The 12039-nt window shown below is 39.0% G+C and overlaps 1 long non-coding RNA gene across 2 annotated transcripts in view; it reads left to right on the forward strand.

The window, feature by feature from the left end:
- Positions 1-11766, forward strand: part of LOC124164842 — a 75136-nt gene extending 63370 nt beyond the window's left edge. Inside the window, exons 2-7 of one of the 2 annotated variants that reach the window (XR_006866098.1) lie at positions 7662-7732; positions 9262-9421; positions 9794-9952; positions 10728-10923; positions 11180-11285; positions 11481-11766. This is a non-coding gene — a long non-coding RNA (uncharacterized LOC124164842). The remainder of the gene's footprint in view (positions 1-7661; positions 7733-9261; positions 9422-9793; positions 9953-10727; positions 10924-11179; positions 11286-11480) is intronic. The other variant, XR_006866099.1, reaches the window with a different exon arrangement.
- Positions 11767-12039: the final 273 nt, after the last annotated feature.

Consider the following 12039-nt stretch of genomic DNA (forward strand, 5'->3'; position numbering starts at 1 on the left):
ACTGGATTTTTATCACGTAAAATCACTTCAGCAACGTGAATAAATGGCTGAAATACGAATTTTGTTCGGTCGGTATCGCCATTGTCTACTCTTAATTATTCTGTTCTGGTGACCCTCGCCTAATGTAGCAGTTTATTCCTAAAATGTTTCCCTTTACGTTAGGTGCCAATATTAAACTTTAATATGGAGCCCTACTTCTCTTGTAATTGAAGGAAGTCACACGAAAAAAAAACAAATGCTTTTCTTTTCATCGTTGCTCCACGACTTCCTTTGCTCACGAAAGTCATTCTATGTTTGGGTAACCTTCATGTCCTTCTCGCCTCTTGCCATAATTATAAATACGAGAACGTCGAGTAAATGCTACTTTTTATTAGTGAGCCGTGCGAAACGGATTATAAAAATATCCCTGCTGCATACCAATGTCGAGAAAGAACCCACGAATCCGTTTTCATGCCCACGTAATCGCATTTCAGTTTTCGGCCATGGGCTTTAGTTCCCCTTATTTCGCCAGGGGGTTCTCGGGGCGTGGCATCAGATTCGGGTTGCCAAGGAGCGACAGTAAAGGAGGGCATATCATAACAATGGGGTGCTTTCCTATCATTTTTTTATGCCTAAATCGAAAATTATTACTACTGGAGTATTTATTTCACGCTTTTAGATTTTTTAATGACGATATCTATTTTTCACGATTAAATGAAGAGTGAAAATTTTCAAGCGCACGAAAACGCGACTGGCAAGTATGAATGCCGGGAAAAAACTCCGTGTAACATCGTTCTGGTTCCCGCTGCCGCAAGTGAGGTGACCTTGGGGCGAGGCTCTGAGCGCTGATACGACGCAGGCTGCTAGCGGGTCGCGGTTGGCTTAAATAAGGGTTATTAATACCTTACGAAGAAAACTTTCCGACCTTAGCCAGTTTTAATAGGTGATTTTTAAGAGGTGATTCCCTGAGCCCTGTGCCTCATGCATGCATTGGTAATCTCAGACGATGTAAAACTCCTATCTACTCGTATAGAAACTAGGTCCCTGTGACGTCACGTGGAGTGGCATCGTATGGGCGCCAATCTGGCCTTTTTCAAATGAGGATAAAATTGACCCTAGCGATTCGTCTAAACCGGTATTTCTAAAACTAAATAATTTTTATAATAAGAATACACTAATTGTGGGTAACGAATCGCAATCAATGCCTTTCGTTTTCTTTGTTAAAGGAAGCTACCCTATTACAATGGGCAGGGAAAGCTATAAAAATCTACTTCAGTCCCATACGATTGTATCACCTGCCAGACATCCTTTGCTGCTACTTTTCCCTCCTTTGGTCTGTCCCTCACCTTCACCTCATCCACCCCCACCACGTTTCCACTAAAACCTCGTATCATTAATACCTCGTTCCCATCACCAGCATTTTACGATGGTAAACCAATTCTAAGTTTGGAAACTCTGGTGGAAACCGATTCTCTGATTCGATTGTTTTAGTATCTCCTAAACTGGCAGAGGTTCGTGAGTACTAGCCACTTTTGTATTCGGTACGTAGGGATGGCCGAATTCTGGTAAGATGGAGTTAATCTCATTTCATGTGTACATATTTCTCAGTTCTTTTATGCACTTTACGATTGATGTGGTAACTAGTTTCCATCACCACCCCGGTATACCGACGACATACCGTTTCTATTGTACTCGGAGAAGCTCATTCATGGCATGATTTTGAGCAAGTTTATTCGACTAATAAACACGTAAATTGAATCTATTTGTCCAGGGTGAGGTTGGATAGGTCTGGAGTGAGATACTAATGGTCCCTAGTAAGCTCCTCGTGAAAGAATTTCTCATGTTGAACCTAATATATTTAGCACTACAAACGCATCTACTGTTTACGTCTTTATAGGAATAGCGGGTACAGTTGTGTCATGATATGCGGTTACGGTAAAATGAATCGCGTTTACTGAAAGATGAGGGGACGGATCATAAAGACTATTTCGAAGCCTCAGGAAGGTAGCTATGCATTAATATTGATATTTGTTAAAATAGCTGAGTAATTTCCATAATATGTTATTGATTTAAGATAAAGAAGGATTTGGTTCTTTCCCGGCGAATGCTGTTGATGAAATCTTCTCGGGAAATCAGCCGGGTGATGATGGCCATTGCTGCCAACGTTTCGATGGCATTCTCTGCCATCGTCTTCAGGGCGAATGATGGACGACGACGACGATTTAAGATAGATTCATACAGTCTAAATGATCCCTTTTTATGGATGACACCATCTTGAATTGAGTCCGAATTTTTTAGCCGTCGATATGGTTGATACGGTTCAGTATACTCCCCTTAGCTAAAATATTCACCAATTTGCAATTTCTGCAGCGGATTTGAGTGTTTTCTTTTCTCAGATTATCTCTAGTAGCAACATGGTGAATATAATGAAACTTTTTGTACTCATTATATTCTTATTTTACGGAGGATTTTTTCCCTTTTTTTCTCCGCTCGTTACGGCCTTGTGCGCGTATGTAGGATTGGGATTGTCTTTGGGACGCATGGAATGACGGAATTATGGTAAGATGGAAATACTCCTAATAAGATGGAATTATACTCCTTTCATATGCGTAAAAAGATGAGTCCCTTTACACAAATTACCATTGAGGTAGAAGATCCTATACATGCAGTTTATATTTTGCATACATACCTACTGTTTATATTTAAAGCCAATTCATGACATGATTTTGAATGAGTTTCCCCGTGGCGTGAGATATTAGTGGTCCAGGTTTACGGCTTTGTGCGCGTAAATAGCATAGTGAATAGGATTTTTCCCCGTAATGAGAACTGTAGATGCGGAAGCTTTAATCTTAACTTCGTCTCAGTCAGATGCGAAACACGAGCCTCTGCCCAGATCAAACCCTTAATTTTCTACTTGTTACGGGAACGGAAATTATGCTGCTGGGCGCCTTGAATTGTGTGGAGGTCCACAGTGTTATATTATTTCTTTCATTTCTTCTTCATTTTCGCATCCATGAGTTGGGCTCAATCTTTATATCCAATGTAGCCGTCCTTGTTACCTAGGAGACTGTTAACAATTAATATTTTATCATCATGGTGTACATTTTATTTTTCAGCTGTAATTTAGAGTCACTTGTGTCCAATAATCTTTTGTAATGGTGTTCCCTCGTAAAATTCGAAATCACTCAAAGGAAACTTACAAACATATTACATAGTGTATTGATCATCAATATACAAAAGTGGTAAATTGGTGTTTGGTTCATAAACACCGGGATAGCATAACATAAAAAAAACGGATTATCTAAAGTTGTGATTTTCTGAGAAATTTAAATCTCGGGTGTCCTAATATCCTTGAACGGCTCTTTGATGAATTGAATTATTTCTATGGTAACAAGATACTTTTTTCCTTCTTGTTTTGCCACGAAATCCTTTTTAAAACTTCACACCCTTTGATCATGCATTCCATATTCTCGGGGCTGCTCAGAGCATCCTAATATTTACCGTCACCTTCATAAATTAATGCAAATCAGTAATATTTGTGGGAAAATTTTGTCCTTGGTTGTACATTTTATTCTTTTTCCCACTCCAGCTATCTGATACCTAAGATAGGGAGTATTGAATATTTGCTATAAATCCCGAAATTCATTCCAATCCTGCTTCCCACATTGACTCACACCCCTAAAATAAAACCATCTCCAACGTTGGAATCCTTTGCCTTATAACGAAAAATATGTCCCTAGGAGCTTTTCTAAGTCTCAATTCATGTATAAAAATACCACAACGAGCAATATTCATGCTCAGGCTAATTTTTTCTGAGCTTCCCCGTTTTTCCATCCGGCGGCGACAAAAACTGACATTAAGCGAGGACATTTTCGCGGGGAAAATAAACGTGCCAACTCGGAAATATGAGATGATGAGACGATTCGTTCATTTTTTTAGTCGGAGCATTCTTGGTGACCCTTGGAAGAAAGGGGAAATTGATTTATCTGCCTCTGAGTTAGTCACTTGATGCCTTTTCAAAAAGTGTTCAGACGACTTTTGTATCTATTTATATCGTGTAGAAATCCATCCTGGTACAAAAGCGTAGGTTTCCGCGGCGATGATCATGGTGCGTATGGGTTTCCGGGCGCTCCAGCCGCGTTCGTCGGTATTGGGTGACGACGGTTTCGAGAGCCATCCTGCTCCCGTCTTCAGGTCGAAGTGGAGAAGCTTAATTTTCCGCCGAGTTATATAGCGTGGCCCCTGGGCGCTGATTACGTATTTAAAAGCGCATAAAACCGTTTCAGGGTTGACTTGGTGGACATTCGATATATCCAAGGTAAAAACTACAAATGGCAATTTTCACACTTAAATACAGAACTCAACTACTGATCATGATATCTCACATCGTCACTTCGTCTTTCCAGCTGCTGACCATTACGAGCTATGCTTAAAAAACTTATTCATTCACCCCTACCGACCCTATCTTCCCCTTCACGCCCTTCTCTTTCGCAGCTCAACCGATGCTCTTTGACTCCTAAAGTCCCGACTGTCCACATAAAATAGCTAGCAATAGCTATTGGTGTTTTATATTTTACTTGAAGGATTTTTGTTCGTGTTTCGTAATTAGATGTTTCCTTTGTCAAGTCAGAGAATTGCTTGGAGAAAAAGAAAGGTTTTTTCTTTGACTGATATCTTTACTCAGTTGGATTTACTGCTATTAGGCGAATTGGGGTTTACATATACTTTTCTTGGAAAGTTAGCTTCCGGTACATATTAATTTTATGTGAAGTGCTTTTCTGGCGTATCGATGACTTTCTAGTACTTGCATCTTTTCCAGCCAGGGTGGCATGAGTTGGCGTACACTTCCCTTATTTGTTAATGATCGGTCTGGAAAATTGCTCTTTTCACATCCCGACAAACACCAAGACCCTATCTTCATCACTCATTTCGTCAATTAGGTTATTTGCGAACAAAGATTTAGTATTTTTATGGAATATTTATACTCGTGGTAATAATGCTAATGTGTATTGATTACTTCATCTTTATACTGTCTTATCTGCCATCGTTTTTTAATACAGCAGAACAAATCATTTTTGTGCCATTTTTGTTTTTCATTCATTTGAATCTTATGCCAGGATTAAGACAGAACGTAGAATGCTATGGGAAGTATGAATGCAATATTTTCACCAATTCTATTTATCTAGGTGACGAATTCATGATCATTCGATGGCACAATCTATCGGAAACCATGATAGCATTAATGAAATAAAGAAATAAAAACTTTGTAAGGTTCGCTGTTATTTAATTATGGGCAAGACCCGGGTTTCGTAACTTGGTTACATCGTGAGGTGACTGGTAATGCATGCAACTTATATTTATACACAAAGTACACAAATAAGTCAGTGAGGACATTAATCAGAAAGGAAAAGGGCTGGTTGAGAGGGAGGGGGTGAGGGTAAAGCACGGAATGGGGGGGGAGGGGGAATTGGGGAAGGGGCAGCCTTGATTTGGGACAAGGGTTTTTCCTGTGAGGATAGGTATCTGAGCAGCGAGGGGAGAGCGGGGTTAAAGTGGGTGAGGAGACGAGAGCTAAGGAAGGTAGCGGTGTTGGGGAAGAAAAAGAGAATTAGCGGGGTACATTGGGTTTTTCTAAACCATAATAGTCTATGATAGGTCGTTGAGTCCGGCTGCGGATGGTGCTGGTATGGGTTAATGACTTCCTGAAAGGACATGGGTCACTGGGGGAATTTTGGTAGAAGCACTGCGTAGTATTCGTTCTTGAAAATTTTTAACGGCACACAGGTGGATAGGCACTTGAAAATTTAAAGGTTGTCACTGTAGGAGTTCACTGATGGGGATGGAAAAGGAACAGGAGTGGGAGGGGAGCACTTGTTCGTCGGCAAGGGGGGTGTTGTCCTTTAAATGTTGCATTGTCTCCAACGTTTCCAGGGCATCGAGTCTCCTCCTGTTTTCTTCTGAGTGGAGGATGTCCGGCTTGAAATCACTTTTGTGTTTGCCATCTAGTAAATGATTGGCGAAGTTGGATTGCTCTTTTTTCTTCTTGAAACAGTTGTGATGCTCACTTACTCTGATCTTAACACTTTTCTCCGATCTGCTGATGTATTTCATACCACATTCGTCCCACTATAGGCAGTAAATTCCACTTCTTTTCTCTGGTGGGAAACGATCTTTGCAGTTGGGTAACAATGTTTTGAGAGTTGAGGGGGTGTTATATGCAATTCTGTATTTTTCTTTCGGGAAGCAGGAGGTAACAGAATGAGAAATATTTCCTATGAAGGGAATCCTGCACCAATTTTTTGGAGTGTTGATAAGGGAGAGCGAGGACACCATTGATAAGGCCTGTTTCTTCCGCACATTATTGAGGATGTTATCTATTATTGCACCTTCAATACCACGCCGCAGTCTGCATTTCCCGCCCTCCCCTGATTTATAAACCGCCTCCCGATTCAGGTCCCTTCGGAGCAGCGGGGTCGTGCGCTTGTCTCGCCCCGCTGCCGTGCGGGTGGCAGCACGCATCGCGAATGGACTGTTGATGCTTCCTACACCTCCTCGTAACTCCCTCTAAGCCATCTCGCGGCCTCTGCTTTGGTTTGGATGATGATGGGTAATCCGCCCAGCATTCTGAGTAATGCGAAGTGAACCCGCGTAGCGGAAAGGTATTTTTCATTGAATCATTGCTGGAATGGACTGAAATGTCAAAATCTTTGAGAAATAAACAGGGTGCCTAAGGTGACAGTGTAGTTGAAGTGGCTGAATCCAAGTTTAACTGCAGGAAATTTCGACGTTATTATCAAAACAAGAAATAACAAATCTATATCTACAAGATGCCTCAATAGGCGTCCAGTGGGAGGTTCTGGGACACTGAAAGTCAACTAGTCAGAGAATTGCATATTTATATTATATTAATGTCTGAATTCTACCATGCATTTATTTAATTCCTTCGTTACTCGGGAGAAAAACAAAGTCCCTTGCTTGTCCTTCCGGATAAGTATTTTTTATTTATTTTATCGCTTTTTATAATCTGGAAATATGTAGTGCTAATTTTAATGAAGCCTATCAATGAAGAGTGTCAAGTCATAGCCTGACATTTCTACGTAAGCCCTAAATGAAGTGAAAATTTATTTATTCGACATTAACTTACCGCCACGAATAAAAAATCATAGATCCTTATTGTCGAAGAACGATTGAGGATAGATCAATAGTTTTTCTCGAGTATTTCAGATGTACCCCTTGCCAATAAGCCAATTATGCTTCTAATCTATCCTTACACAGAGAACGGAATAAAGTTCCTGGACTAGTTAGAGAAGCGCAAGCCATCATATGAATTGCCGCAGTCACTGAACTAGCGTTTCCACCACGATGCGTCAGACAACCCGGGTTACATCGGTTGTCACCATAGAGCATCTGGAGAGGGCGTTAGGTGAAAAAAGTGAAGCCAGCAGAAACCTGTTTACCCGATGCGCTTTTTTTCGTCCGCCATATTCCTTTACCCCGCTCGCTCGTTTTCTCATAAAGGTACGTGTTAAGAAAATCACCTAATTTTCAGTAATCCGATGCTGCTGAAGCATTCTGAACGTATGCTGATATTCTAGAATTCATCTTTATACTGATATATTATTTTCTCCGTTAAAAAGTGAGTATTTAACCTTGAAAACGACATTTTTATTCAACCTTCGCAGATGGTTTGCTGCGCGGCTTACGGGTGCAGTAATTGCCCCGATAAAAGGATACCAGGAATTACATTCCACCGGTAAGTTGCAAAATAGTCAATTATTAGTAATATCTGTAGCATTTGCTTGAAGTGCATGGTGAACCTTGTTAATTGTCTATGTATGTGCCACGTGCAGCAGGTGGACTCCTGTGCGGCAGTTTACAGGTTAATTGCTACTTAATACTTATCAGTGCTAAAATTATATTATTCTATGTTGGATTTTGTCATGAGCGATAATGCTTATCATAATGAAGTAAGAAATTTAAAAAAATATCAGTTCGTTTTTGGAACTCTTTTCATCTCTGCCTACCTTCGCTGGTGAACATTTTGGTGTATTGACATAATGGTAAAAAAGGTACCAATTCGCTGTGCAAGTTGTGAGATGTGAGTGAATACTGTGCATCATTGAACACTTAGTGTTCAGATATTAGGTCTATTTAGAGCGGAGATACGCATGGCACTCTAAGGCACCAAAATTCGACGTCTGTTAAAAACATAACATATGTTCAGGTGGTTCTCAACCAAGCATTGGCAAATTTATTTTGGTTTCCACAAATTGTGGAAATAAGATCTAAAATGCAAAATTAATAAGTTATTATACTGGCCTTACAATTGCGTCTCATGTTTTGATAGGAATTCCAGGCAATATTACAATTATCGACCGAAAAGTTATTATGATCATTAGCGATGACCAGTAGCATCACTTACTCAGCAGCAAAAGAGCATGAAATTCAGGCAGGTACTGGCCTTCCACATCCAAATCTCGGTAAAGAATTAAGGGGCATTCCTAAATTCAATCCCTGCGTGTAATGTGGATTACACTAGTTGTGCAGTACACCGTCCGTCGGATGGGACGTTAATCCGTGGTCCCCTTGGCGCCTTTCGTTAAGAGCAGGCTAATGCCGACGCCGGGTTTCTATCCACCCTTCATCCTCAGTTCCTGATCCCAAGCTGATCCATTCCTGATTTAAATATAAAAAAAAAAAACTTTTAAAAATATATTCCATAGTAGTAACGAAGATAAGAAAACGAACCTTAAAAATTTAAACAATAAAATTCTTAAAAATTAACACAAAAAAAGTTCCCTGAGCAAGCATCGATCTCGCTACCCTCACCTTCACAGTTGGACACCGTATCCACTGGGCTGTCACCCAATTGTTTAACAAAGGCGTTCAAAACAGTTTATATTGCGTACCTTCATTTTTTACGATTTTTAATTGCTTTTTTTTCGGAATTTTACGAGAAGTGCGTCGTCTCGCTTCGGCATATTACATTTGTACCCATAAACTACCGAATCGCAAAATTTGAGCTCGATCGGCGATGCGAAGGTCGTGTATTCCCCTTGTAAGCTGAATCATAATTACCTGGCTTTCATCTCCTTGAAGGGTGTCTGTAACTGGAGGCTGACCTAATGATATCTACATGAAGTCTAAAATGAACTGTATTCTGGATTCGAAACGACTTCTTTTTAATTGATGGCATTCTTTTCCTATCGGTAAGGTAATTTTTATTTACATAATATTCACAGCCATTTTTCGTGTTGTGTTCAAGAGTTACTTACTTTTCAGGAATGTTTTTGGAGTCCATTCTACTTGGTGTAATGCTATGTTGGATTTTGTACCTGAGGAATGTTTATGGCACGCTCCACACCGATGTGAAACATGAGATATAAACTCTATTCTGGATTTGAGATCACTTCTTAAGAAATGGGGGTGTCACTTCCTATTGGTAAGTTTTCCATTTGCTTTGATAATATTCACAGAAATTCCGAGTTCCAGTTTAAAAGTTACATACTTTTCAGAAATGTGATCGTCTTCAACGTGCTTGGAGTGATGCTGTGTTAAATTAAGTTCCTTAAGAATTTCTATGTTTACGAGAATATGTATGACATATTCCGCTTGGATGTTGAGTATGAAATATGAAATGATGGGGGTCACTAAGTGGGGGAATGACATTATGCTGTACTTGAACTGTAGTCTGGATTTGAAATCACGTCTAAAAAATTGATGGCATATCTTTCTGGTGGTAAGTGTTTCATTTTGTTTAGATAATATTCACAGCCATTGTTAGAGTACTGTTCAAGAGTTACTTACTTTTCAGGAATGTTTTTGAGTCCATTCTACTTGGTGTAATGCTATGTTGGATTTTTTACCTGAGGAATGGTTATGGCACGTTCCACGCTGATGTGGAACATTAGATATAAACTGTATTCTGGATTTGAGATCACTTCTTAAGAAATGGGAGTGTCACTTCCTATTGGTAAGTTTTCCATTTGTTTTGATAATATTCTCAGCCATTTTTCAGCTGATATTCTTCTTCAAAATGTACTGCCTTTTCATAAATGGCTGGAAGTCATCCTGCTGCTTGTAATGCTGTGTTGGATATTGTACGTGAGGAACATTTATCATGTGTTCCATAACGGTCTTGTGTCAGATATATGAATGATTTGTCATCGTATTGAAAAATATGTAAAGGATAATAGCCAGATATCACCTGAAGATCAATAAAAGCAAGACTAAGAAGCTAGTATGCAGTGGAGCAGAGGAGACTAAGACGAACATTAACCCATAAAAGCATAAGCTAGAATGGGTGAAAGAGTTTCCTTACCTGGGAAACCCAATTATCAAGGATGGACAATGCAGGATGTAAATAGTCAGTAGATTAGCTCATTGAAAGAAGGCTTTCTGCAAAAAGGAAGGTCAGATGGGAGGGAAGAAGGGCAGAGGAAGGTCCCGAATTAATGAGGGAAATGTGACAGGTTATAAGGGATGTGAAAGAGAAGAAATCCATTGCTGTGAAAAGGTTAGCGGACAGGAGAGAGGAATGGAGAGCTGTGTTAAACCAATCTTAGCATTGGTGGCTAATGATGATGATGAATGAGTGATTAAGATTGACTTGAGGTCTTTGCTGAATTGCAATATTTGTTCGAAATATCCTATTCATGGTGAAAATGTTTTTTCCAATAGGTTAGGTTTTTTACCAGCATAAATTCACTGCCTATATTAAATGACTCTAAATTTTCTTTGTTTTCCAGAAATGTTACTGTTTTATGCTACCTTGAAAGTTAAGATTGTTTGATGAGTGATGGAAGTGCATCTACAAAACATTCCATGAAAGTACTTTGTATGTATGTTAGGTTTCCTTTTCCTAATGGTGAGAAGCATTAATATGGAGGACATGATTGGAAATGCCTATTTTATATGAAATTCAATCACCAATCCTGCTGTTTGGTAAGTGGTTAATTTTAAGACGTGAGTTAGCTTGAATAGTCAGAAAGCATACTATAGTGGTCATTAAACAATGGAATATTTTATTATTATTGTAGTTATTTAATGAAATTATAAATGCAGATATTTTGGTAAATGATGAAATGTATTTGTCAAGGAGTGATAGTGTTCTGGAATGGTGATTTCATATTGTTCTGTTTTATAGTTTCCCAGTGGACCTTTAAATTTTTAACGGAATTCTTGAATTACTGCATTTCAGCTCCTTAGCAGAGGAGGGGGGGGGGAAGTCCAGCAGAAAGACAGTGCTAGTAGGAAGATCACCCTCTCGACATAAGAATTATTTTGCAGAAAGTTGTATGCAAATTGTAATTGATCATTCATTGTTCTACTGATGAAATAGAAACTTAAGTGATAGCATTTTTCATAAACATCCAGAGGTTTACCTCATTGGTGATACTAAGAATTTGATATATCACACAGACTCTGTCCATAGAAATTGTCAAATATATCCTATTTAGGTGTAATACAGCTGAATTGTTTTTACATATTTTTCATTGCAGGTTCAGCTAATCCAGTAGCCAATGTAATTGAGGGTGTATGAACATACAGAAATTGGAAATAATCCTGGGTGTGTGGCAGCCTCATCGTGTATTCATAGTTCTCTTGTTAATCTGAATACATTATAATGGAATGTTACATCATGTCTGCCTAAGATTTATTGTTAATTTGGTTACTTTGTATGAATTGTATAAGTAATCAGTTTGAATAACATTGTTAAGTCATTCTGGAAATCTGAAAATGTAACATTTAATGGGTGTGTACATTATATAAGTTGGAAAATGGCAATAGTTTTCTTTTTTTAATACCTCCTTCAAAGATATCATTTAATACAGCTGTCATCCACGGTGCATGTTCGTCTGATTTTGGGGAAGGAAAATAATTTCTGATTTGTCAGCACTTGAAATTCACCAGACCCATCCTCAATTTCTTCAAATACTACTGTTTTGATAGCAGTTTACTCGGAATTGTAAGCAAAAACTCTTTCGATATTGTCTCTTAGCCGATATTTTACTTACCTAATGCGCAAATTTGTCCTTTGTTGAGGAAGCCCTTTCCATT

The sequence above is a fragment of the Ischnura elegans genome, chromosome 9 (genome assembly GCF_921293095.1).
Source record: "Ischnura elegans chromosome 9, ioIscEleg1.1, whole genome shotgun sequence".
NCBI lineage: Eukaryota > Metazoa > Arthropoda > Insecta > Odonata > Coenagrionidae > Ischnura > Ischnura elegans.